The sequence below is a fragment of the Oryctolagus cuniculus genome, chromosome 2 (genome assembly GCF_051225735.1).
Source record: "Oryctolagus cuniculus isolate XC-2025 breed Fujian yellow rabbit chromosome 2, ASM5122573v1, whole genome shotgun sequence".
In the NCBI taxonomy this organism is placed as follows: domain Eukaryota; kingdom Metazoa; phylum Chordata; class Mammalia; order Lagomorpha; family Leporidae; genus Oryctolagus; species Oryctolagus cuniculus.
The window spans coordinates 39665787-39675612 of record NC_142868.1 but is presented as its reverse complement, the minus strand read 5'-3'; the positions used below and the strand labels follow the sequence as shown (position 1 = coordinate 39675612).

Genomic DNA, 9826 nt, shown 5'->3' with positions numbered 1-9826 from the left:
AGCATCTTCTCTCCAGCCTCAAGGCCATGTAAGGAACATCAAGTTTGTCTCCACTGTTTTCTTCATTTATAGATGCATACAGCTGATAATTAGGCTCTCTGGCCAATAGCCATAGAGTTAACACCATCTTGCAAATGAAATATAAATGTCAGAAACATGGTAATGTCACACCAACAGGGAAGTGCACAGTCAGGAGAACACAGAATGACTTTTCATCTTAAAAACGTGTGGAAATATGTACAACATTGATATAGTTTCAGGGTGTTCCAGACATATAGTACTACTGCATGTAAGCCACTCAATTTCTAGAGCACTCTGAGACACTATAATATGACCATATCGAATTCTGTAATTAAACCTAATGAGGGCAATAGACACTTCTCAAATGAGAGATGCGCCAATCCCCACTAAGATATTCACAAGGAGACAGAGCAACAGTTTTTTATTCCTCTTTCTCCTCATCATCTTAGTCTTCCTCTTCCACCTTTTCCTAGGACACTTTGGCAGGAGCCTTTGTGCCTCAAGCTTTTGTTTAGGATTATTTTCGGCATCATCCTTCATGTACTTCTCCTTCAGCTTTGTCTTAGTGATATATGTCTGCTTTTCACTGTCACTCAGTTATTCCACATCTCCCCCAGCTTTTTAGCTACATTACCAATAGAGAAGCCAGAGTTTCTATATTTGATCTTGGGGTGCAAGGCTGAACAGAATGGGAAGAATATAGATGGTGGCCTTTTGGTGGCCCTTAGAGTCCTATTTTTTTCCTTACCTTCCTTAACTTGTCCATATTCCTTTATTTCCAGTTTGTAGTGTATCTCATCCGCTTTCATCATTAAATGTATTATTTTTTTTTATTTTAAAGACTTATTTACCTACTTATTTGAAAGTCAGATTGAGAGAGCCAAAGCATGAGCAAGAGCGAGAGTGAGAGCGATAGTGAGAGAGAGAGAGAGAGAGAGAGAGAATATCTTTCTTCTACTGGTTGACTTTCCAAATAGCCACAGTAGAAAGGGGTGGGCCAGGTCAAAACCAAGAGCTGGTAGCTTCCCACATGTGTGCAGGGGCCCACACACTTGGGCTATCTTCCACTGCTTTCCCTTGAACTTTAGCAGGGATCAGAAGTGGAGCAGCCAGGACTAGAGCTGTTGCCCATATGGGATTCTGGGACTAAAGATGGCAGCTTAACCCACTGTGCCACAGCCCTGGTCCCCATTTCATCAAATTTTGACTTCTCTTTTCCCAGACACTGTGTTCAACCTCTCAGAGCACCTCTTGGAAATTTCAACAAAATTAACAAAGACTTCAGGATCTTTCTTCTTAAGTTCATCTCTGCATTTTTGCTCAAAGAAAGCATAAGGAGACATCCTGCCCTTTGGTTTCTTGGGGTCACCTGTAACCATCTTGACTGTGTTGTTCATTTCTCTGGGGATTCCTGAACTTACTCTGGGCAAGACAGGTTATGGCACTTGTCTTGGCACTCTCCAGCCTCACATTAGTTGCCTCTACAAAAACCATCTCTTAGCAGATATTGTAATTACCTTGACTTATTGACCTTAATGTACTGCTTTGCATGAAAGTTATAGCTTTAATTATAACCAGTGCTTTTAGTATCTTGTTAAATGTATTGCTGTCTATGAACTTATGAACTCATGAGTTATATATAATACTGCTTTTTCTGAATTTGAGTGTGACATGAGTCTGCTCCAGACAGATGGATTTATACACTTAATGTACTTAAAATCATGTCAACGGTCTGAGCCTATAATGATAAGGATGGGAGTCAGATCCCAAACAAATGTTTCTTGAAGTGTGGTCAAAGGACAACTACAGCAGAATCTCTTGGCAAAGGGCTTTGCATTCAGGTCTGTGAAGGGGGATCATTGTTCATGAATTCCTGGCTTCTGCCCGCCATGCGCTCACATTGTTCCTGGACACTTGAGTTAATGCAGTATTCACATTTTTTTTGTTGTTGTAGTTCTCTAGGCATCAGGATGGAAAATCCCAATATTAGCAAATACTTTTCATTGCAACAATGAAACGTATTACCCCATGGACAAATCAGAACAAAATTTCTCACACACTTCATAATTAAATAGGAAAAATAGAAATTTTTTTCTTATTAGGAGCATAATATAAGTCATAATTCCATGGAGAATTTCCCATTCTTTACTATTATACTTATGATACAATAATATCTTTTAAATTTTCTATGCTGAGGAAAATCTAAAATCTATGATTCAATCCAACTCAATATCATTATTCTATAGAATGCATTTTAAGTAAATCATTTCACAGAAATTATGCTGAAGTTCAGTTAATATTTATTTTATTATGTCATAAAAGCAGATAATAAAAATAATATGATTAAAATAAATACACCTTTGTCTTAATGTCTTGAATTGATTCAAATTTGACTCTCATGAAAAAGAACAGGTCATCAAAAAGGAGGTACCTTTCTCTGAAGGGAGGAGAGAACTTCCACTTTTACTACAACCTTGTCTAAATATGATCAGAGTCAGTGAACTCAAAAGGCTTCCATAGCCTTGGCAGCTCATGACAAGAGCCTAGGGTGATTACTGATGCCATAAACAAGATTGTCAATTTGTTAAGTCAACAACAGGAGTCACTGTGCACTTAACTCCTCATGTAGGATCTCTGTCCTTAATGTGATGTACATTCTGATTTAATGCTATAACAAGTACTCAAACAGTATTTTTCACTTTGTGTTTCTGTGTGGGTGCAAACTGTTGAAATCTTTACTTAATGTATACTAAACTGATCTTCTGTATATATAGAAAATTGAAAATGAATCTTGATGTGAATGGAAGGGGAGAGGGTGCAGGAAAGGGGAGGGTTGTTGGTGGGAGGGAAGTCATCGGGGGGTGGGGGAAGCCATTGTAATCCATAAGCTGTACTTTGGAAATTTATATTCATTAAATAAAAGTTAAAAAAAGAAAATATATAGGCAAAAGGCAAAACAGCGAATTTCATACATATTTAGTGTTGTTTATTTGAGAGCAGAGAAACAGAAAGGCAAAGTGAGAGATGCAGACAAAGAACTTCCATCAGTTGGTTCATTCACCAAATACCCAAAGTGGACAGGGTTGGGCCAGGCTGAGTCCATCTGGGAACTCAGTCTGGGTCTCCCATGTAGGTGGCAGGGACGCAACCACTTGAGCCATCAACTACTGTGTCCCAGAGTGCATATTAATAGGAACCTGGGTCAGGAGCAGAGCCAGCCCCAAACCCGGCCACTCCTATAAGGAGTTTGGGTATCCTAACCAGTGTCTTAATCACCAGCAGAAAAATCCCACCCTTAAGTATTTTGAAGGATATTATTCAAGGTATATTCTCTGGAGAATGAGTGATCTCTCCATTCTCTGAAAGAATATTTGAGACTTCATTTTTCACTAATGCAGTAAAACCAACTAGTATTATTCTAAGTGCCTTATTCCCTACATGTTCTGTATTGGAAGGGTAGCATAAAGAAAAGCTAGGATAAAATTTGTTCTCAGAAATATTCTTCCTGTATATGTATACATATGTATACAATCCTTAATTTAAATCATTTTGAGTGGAGTAGAAATCCAAGAAGTTTGTTGTTATTAAAGTAATAAAAGAAGTAATTTTAATCAATAGAAGAATGTAGACCATGGACTCATGACTTTAGATATCTCTTTATAGAGTTATCAAACAGTGTAATCATTACATCTTCTATAAAATGCATTCTTTTGGTTCAAAATAATCTTAACTGAATACCCACAAATAGTCTGATTTTTCTATCTTGCCTTCCTCATTATAAATAATTGAATGATTTGCAATTTATGACTAAAATTATGTTGTGAGTTAAAGTATATAACTTAAATATAAATTGTTCTTTGTAATGAAATCTATATATTTTACTCTATGAGCAGTCTGTGTTTACAAGTCATCATTTTTTCTCAAAATATTGATGTCCATCATTGTTTGGAGGGAGCCGAAGAAAGATGTCTAACAACATATACAAGTAAAAAGTAAGTGCAAATGAGGTTGCAGTATCTATGCAGATTAGAGATCACAGTGTGAAGGCCATATATCACTAACTCTCATTGGCGACATAGGTAGAGAGCTACATGGGTTGATAAATAGACAAACTACATCTGCTTTATAAACACACATAGGCACCATATTTACTTGTATATAGAACATGTGATGCTCACTTTTTTCTTAGTGCCAGCAGAAAAGATTAATACGTTTTTGCTTTGGTTGTTTGCTTCTTTTCCTCACTCCATTCAGTTTCTCAGGAGCAGGAGATTAGTGTGATCATTATGCTGAGGATCTGGTACATCCTCCTTGGTTAATGTGAGGTCTCTCTTTCCTTCATTCCACCCATCACTGATGCCCATTCACTCCCATCTCTTCCTCCCCAAAGATGCAACCTATGATGGCTATGAAATACTTTCCTGAATATATAAAATATATTTAAATATATAAAAGTGATATTTATTTTCATTTTTGAAGCCCAATTTCATAAAGTTAGAAAAATGAGTGACTGTCTCACCAAGTGATTTAGCTGACAGTTTTGATGAAATGAACCTGTCATTACTATTAAATTCAGAGTTCACCAAAGCCCTATTCAAAGAAAGGTAGGAGCCGCCATGTATGAAGGACCTTTCAGGTCATGTTTTAGGCCTGAAATTTTCTCATTTAATTTTCACTACAATTACAACTCACTGTGATTATGCAAATTTTACAGGTGAGAAAACTGAAGCTCATAGTGGCTAAGTAACTTTTTATAGTTTAAAAAAAAACAAAAAGCAAAAGGCTAGAGGCCAGCGCTGTTGTGTAGCGGGTAAAGCGGTCACCTGCAATGCAGCATCCAATATGGGTCCCGGTTCAAGACCTGGGTGCTCCACTTCTGATCCAGCTCTCTGCTATGGCCTGGGAAAACAGTGGAAGATGGCCCAAGTCTTGGGCCCCTGCACCCACATGGGAGACCTGGAAGAAACTCCTGGTTACAGACGTGTGCAACTCCCCGCCATTGAGGCCACTTTGGGGAGTGAACCAGTGGATGGAAGAACTCTCTCTCTCTCTGTCTTTCCTTTTCTCTCTGTGTAACTCTAACTTTAAGTAAATAAATAAATATTTGAAAAAAAAAAAAAAGAAAAAGGCTGTAGTAGTGCTGATTAGTTAATTTCATGTTATTAAATGAAAGAAATAATGCCTGAGTGCATGGATAAAAGTATATTTGTAACACACTTGAACTTAACAAGTTTATATTTAACATCAGGTCAATATTTGCTCTCTGAGGAAAGAAGAACAATTGTGAAACAGTGGAAAAATTCAAGTCAGATAAAGAGCCAAGGTCAAATATATTATTAGATGAATAGGGATATATGCGTCGGTAGACAAGATATTGATGTAGACCAGAGTTTTTAGGTTGCAAACACACATGCAGTTACATGTTTGTGATCGAAGCCTTTGAGGCTAGGTTTGAAGCATGCAGACAATATTAGAGAATAATGCTTCTTGTTTGTTTCCTTTTTGCTTTGTTCAATATGCACAAAGTGAGTATCTGTTGATTGATGCTTGTTTGTGCCTAAGTCAATAAAATGGATGGCAGGACAGCAAGCAAAACCTTTATGCTTCACAATGCCAATTTCACGGTCAATACTAGTAGCAAAAGCTACAGTGACTGGCACAAAAATGAACCAGAGAGGGCTGTTTTCTATACAAATGTGCTTTTTCTCTTCCACACATAGTCATGTAATGAAGTGGGTTCATTTTATTGATCTCACTGGTCGTAACCTTTACTAAGTGTCCAATTTAAGAAAAAAATTCTATGAAGAGATTTACAAAAAAAATTTATGTGCTCGGCTCTCTTAATGGGAAAAATTGATTTAAATACTTTCCAACAAGCTTCCTATATGACTTCTGTACATAACTATGTTTGTATGAACTTTTGTGTAAAAAATGACTAATACTGGTATGCTACATGAAGATTTGGGTGAATTTATCTATGTAATTGAAAATTTATATGAAGTGGGAACTTTTAGTGAGTATATTGGACATATTTAAATATATGATTATTTATACTTCAAAATTTACATACTTGCTTGAAATCTTCATTTAATTCTTTTCACTTGAATTTTAATCATTATCACTGAATCCATGACTTTTTCAAACAGAAAGAAACTTTTTCTGAAAACATTAAATAGCGTACTAGTTTAAAGTTGGAATTTGTCATTAGAAAAATGTTGCACTAATTTCTGATTATATCATTTTCTAGTTTTGTGGAATATTTTATTTGTTTATTTAACAGTCAAAAAATAATAATAGTATGCAGTTCATTTTTTTTTCTTTTGGGTTGTAGAGAAACTTCATGTAAAGTCACATCATAGTACCTGGAATAAGAAAACATTAAAAATGAAATATTAAAACTGTCCTTATTTTTAAACCCTGGTTTATTCATAACTAATAAGTATAATGTAACTTAGAGTGTTTAAAATGAAAATAAAAGTATCTGGACAATTCATATCTCACAAATTAGATATGAAATAAAATAAAATTGAAGTACAGATAAAAAATCAATTGTTGATTTAAATACTTACTGAGATAAGATCTAACTTAGTTTAGTAGCCAGACAGACAAAATACATGTGCTTATAAAGTAATTATCACCTTGGTTTTGTATTATTCATTCTACCTCATTTGTTCTCCAGCATTAGACATAGTTTTAATGCATTTTGAGTTGGGCATTTTATTAATTTAAATTTCAATTAATCTAAAGTTATCCAGGAAGATTGGAAGCTGCCAATTTTTTTCTTTAAAAACTACATTGTGCAGTAATATTCATAGCTACACCCACTCTTTGGCAATTTTGAGTTGTGTGGAATGAGTCATACAGACATATGCATGTGTATTTTTATCTGGTTAGAAAATGTCATGCCCATGGAATTCTCAGTGTTCCAAATACATGCAATCCTGGGCCTGAGTCCTTTTTCTGACATGTATGGAATACAAGATAGAGAATGCTACCCTGTAATATATGTAAGCTATTTTTTAAACCATCAATAAAAACCATTTGGTGTTTTGAAAAATGTTCTTTTAATGAAACCTACCACTGTGTTTGTAATTCTTAAAATATTATTTTTATAAAACCTAAAATAAAAAATCATGGTACATTATCTAGAATGCCCAATGTGAAGCTGATTATTGATTGCCATATTTTGATATTTATGTTTGATTTCACATCCTCTATAATAATAAAAATGTACAAAAAGAAATGGCATATATCTGGATTCTCTGAGAAAGTTAAGCAAAAAAAATCATGTTGATAAAAAATGTTTTTAAATAATAAGAAATTTTTAAGTTAAAGTTCCAAACTGGCTAACATAATATCTGGTAATCATGCACTATCATATTGTATGTCCTATAACAGATGGTTTGATTATTGTATTTCACCAAAACAACTACTTATAGGTCAGTTTTTATTATTTTAATCTTCTGAAAATACTTCTTCTGATTAGATTTCTTGTAAAATTATTTTAGCAGTTTTCCCACCTTGATTTTTAAAATATTGAGAAAATCAAATATTTTGCTCTATTATTATCTCACAGTCCTCATTAATAATTGAATTATTTGAAATAAACTACATTCAGATACAGAGAATAGAGACTGTATGCCCCAGAGAGAGACACCTCTCCTACCTTCCCTTACCAGGCTAAAAGTCAAATTCATTCACCCATCATTCAAGTTCTTTTTGGGATCTGGCCATAACCTCCTTTCCAGTCTAGTACTTACTGCCTTGCAGGCATAACTCACTGTCAAACATTCAATGCTTCCCAGTTTGCTCACATGCACAATTCTCTAAGGAAAAGCAGATTGTTAATTTAGCTGGAGCATCAGCTGAATGACTGTCTGGAAATGGGGGGGAAAAGGTGGGAAAGGTGAAAAGGATCCAAGCTATGAAAGTTTCAGCCCTTTAGCTACTGCAATTATTGTTTTTTTTTTTTTTTTGAACAATACACGATAGCTACTTGTGTAGCATTTGTATTGTATTAAGTACTAAAAATCATCAAAGAGATGTGTTACAGCATAGTATGCAGGTTATAAGCAAGCACACCATTTATGTAAAGGGCCTCAGCACTTGTGGATTTTAGTACTCACAGGGAGTTCTGGAACCCATCACCCATGAATTCTAGGAAAGTATTTATGATACTTTAAAGGAAGTGACTCTAGTATATGAGAAAGCTCAGAGAGAATAAAAATGATTAAATGCTGAATGAGAATAATATATCTGAGTGTAAAGGAAGAGACGGGAAACAGTATTGAGGAAACAGTATAAATTCATATCTCAATTTCCCTGCTTATTAGCTGCATGGATTTAAACTAGTTACTTAATTGCTCTAAGCTTTTCATTCCTCATTGGTTAAATGAGAATAACAAAATTACTACCTATGGATTGTATGAGAATTAGGATTTAAAAAATAAAAACTCTACAAAGTATTTAGAGCCTAGCTCACAGTAAGTGTTCAAGGAATATTGTCTAATTCATTAATGTTATTGTAATATCATATGAATTTGGCATAACATTGGCTATGCTTAGGACAGAAGACTAGAAAACTGTCCTAAGATTTCTATGTTGAATGCCTGAAATAAGAATGACAAGGACATAATTTAAGACTATAGTAGGTGAGAAAAGATAATAAACTAATTATTTGTTACACATTTTATTTGAAAAGCTGGTGCAATGACCAGGTAGGATTTACTCAGTAGGCAGTTGGAACTGTGAATCTAGTATTTAGTAGTGAGTCACCAACTCACTGTGATATTAATACACTGTAACAAGATCTGATTAGGGAACTGTGTTTTTTATTCTGCTTTTGCTTTTCATCCAGTGGATAGTTTTCATTAAAATGATCATCATGATCATGTAGGACTCTAAGTCTGTGTTTAACAAAATCATATAAAAAATCAACTATTTCACAGCCAAGGCTTGTAGTTTCATAAATTGACTGTGAGTCATTTCCTACCTTATATAATCACATTGTATGATTATTTGAAGAGTAATGCAAACACAATTATTTTTCATTTTCATCAGTAGAAAACTGTTTCTATCACCTAGGAACACCAAAATGACTCAGGGAATCTCCCTGTAAACATTGCAGGGCATTTTCTCAAAGTTGATGAATCCAGGAATTAAACCATAATGTTTACATTTAACTGGTTTTCAATGAAAATATCATTTATGCGCCGGCGCCGTGGCTCAACAGGCTAATCCTCCACCTTGCGGTGCTGGCACCCTGGGTTCTAGTCCCAGTCGGGGCACTGGATTCTGTCCCGGTTGCCCCTCTTCCAGGCCAGCTCTCTGCTATGACCCAGGAGTGCAGTGGAGGATGGCCCAGGTGCTTGGGCCCTCCACCCCACGGGAGACCAGGATAAGTACCTAGCTCCTGCCATCAGATCGACGCGGTGCGCCGGCAGCAATGTGCTGGCCGCAGCGCGCCGGCCAGGGCAGCCATTGGAGGGTGAACCAACGGCAAAAGGAAGACCTTTCTCTCTGTCTCTCTCACTGTCCACTCTGCCTGTCAAAAAAAAAAAAAAAAAAAAAAAAAAAAGAAAAAAGAAAAAAAAAAAAGTAAAGAAAATATCATTTAGAACTCGGTGTTTTGCCAGTATGTTAACTGTGTCAACTAATCTGAAATTCCACTACTTTCCACAACCTCCCCGTCTTGATCATTCACTTGTCCCTTTCAAATTACTACATTTCCCTTATGAAAATTAAGTACAGTTTCTCAATCTTGCCTATTTTATGTAGGAAAAATGATACGATTTCTCTTATCTTC

The 9826-nt window shown here is 35.5% G+C and overlaps 1 pseudogene; it reads right to left on the bottom strand.

Annotated features, from left to right (window-relative positions):
* Positions 1-442: 442 nt before the first annotated feature.
* LOC149127737 (high mobility group protein B3-like) lies at positions 443-1406 on the bottom strand (annotated as a pseudogene).
* Positions 1407-9826: the final 8420 nt, after the last annotated feature.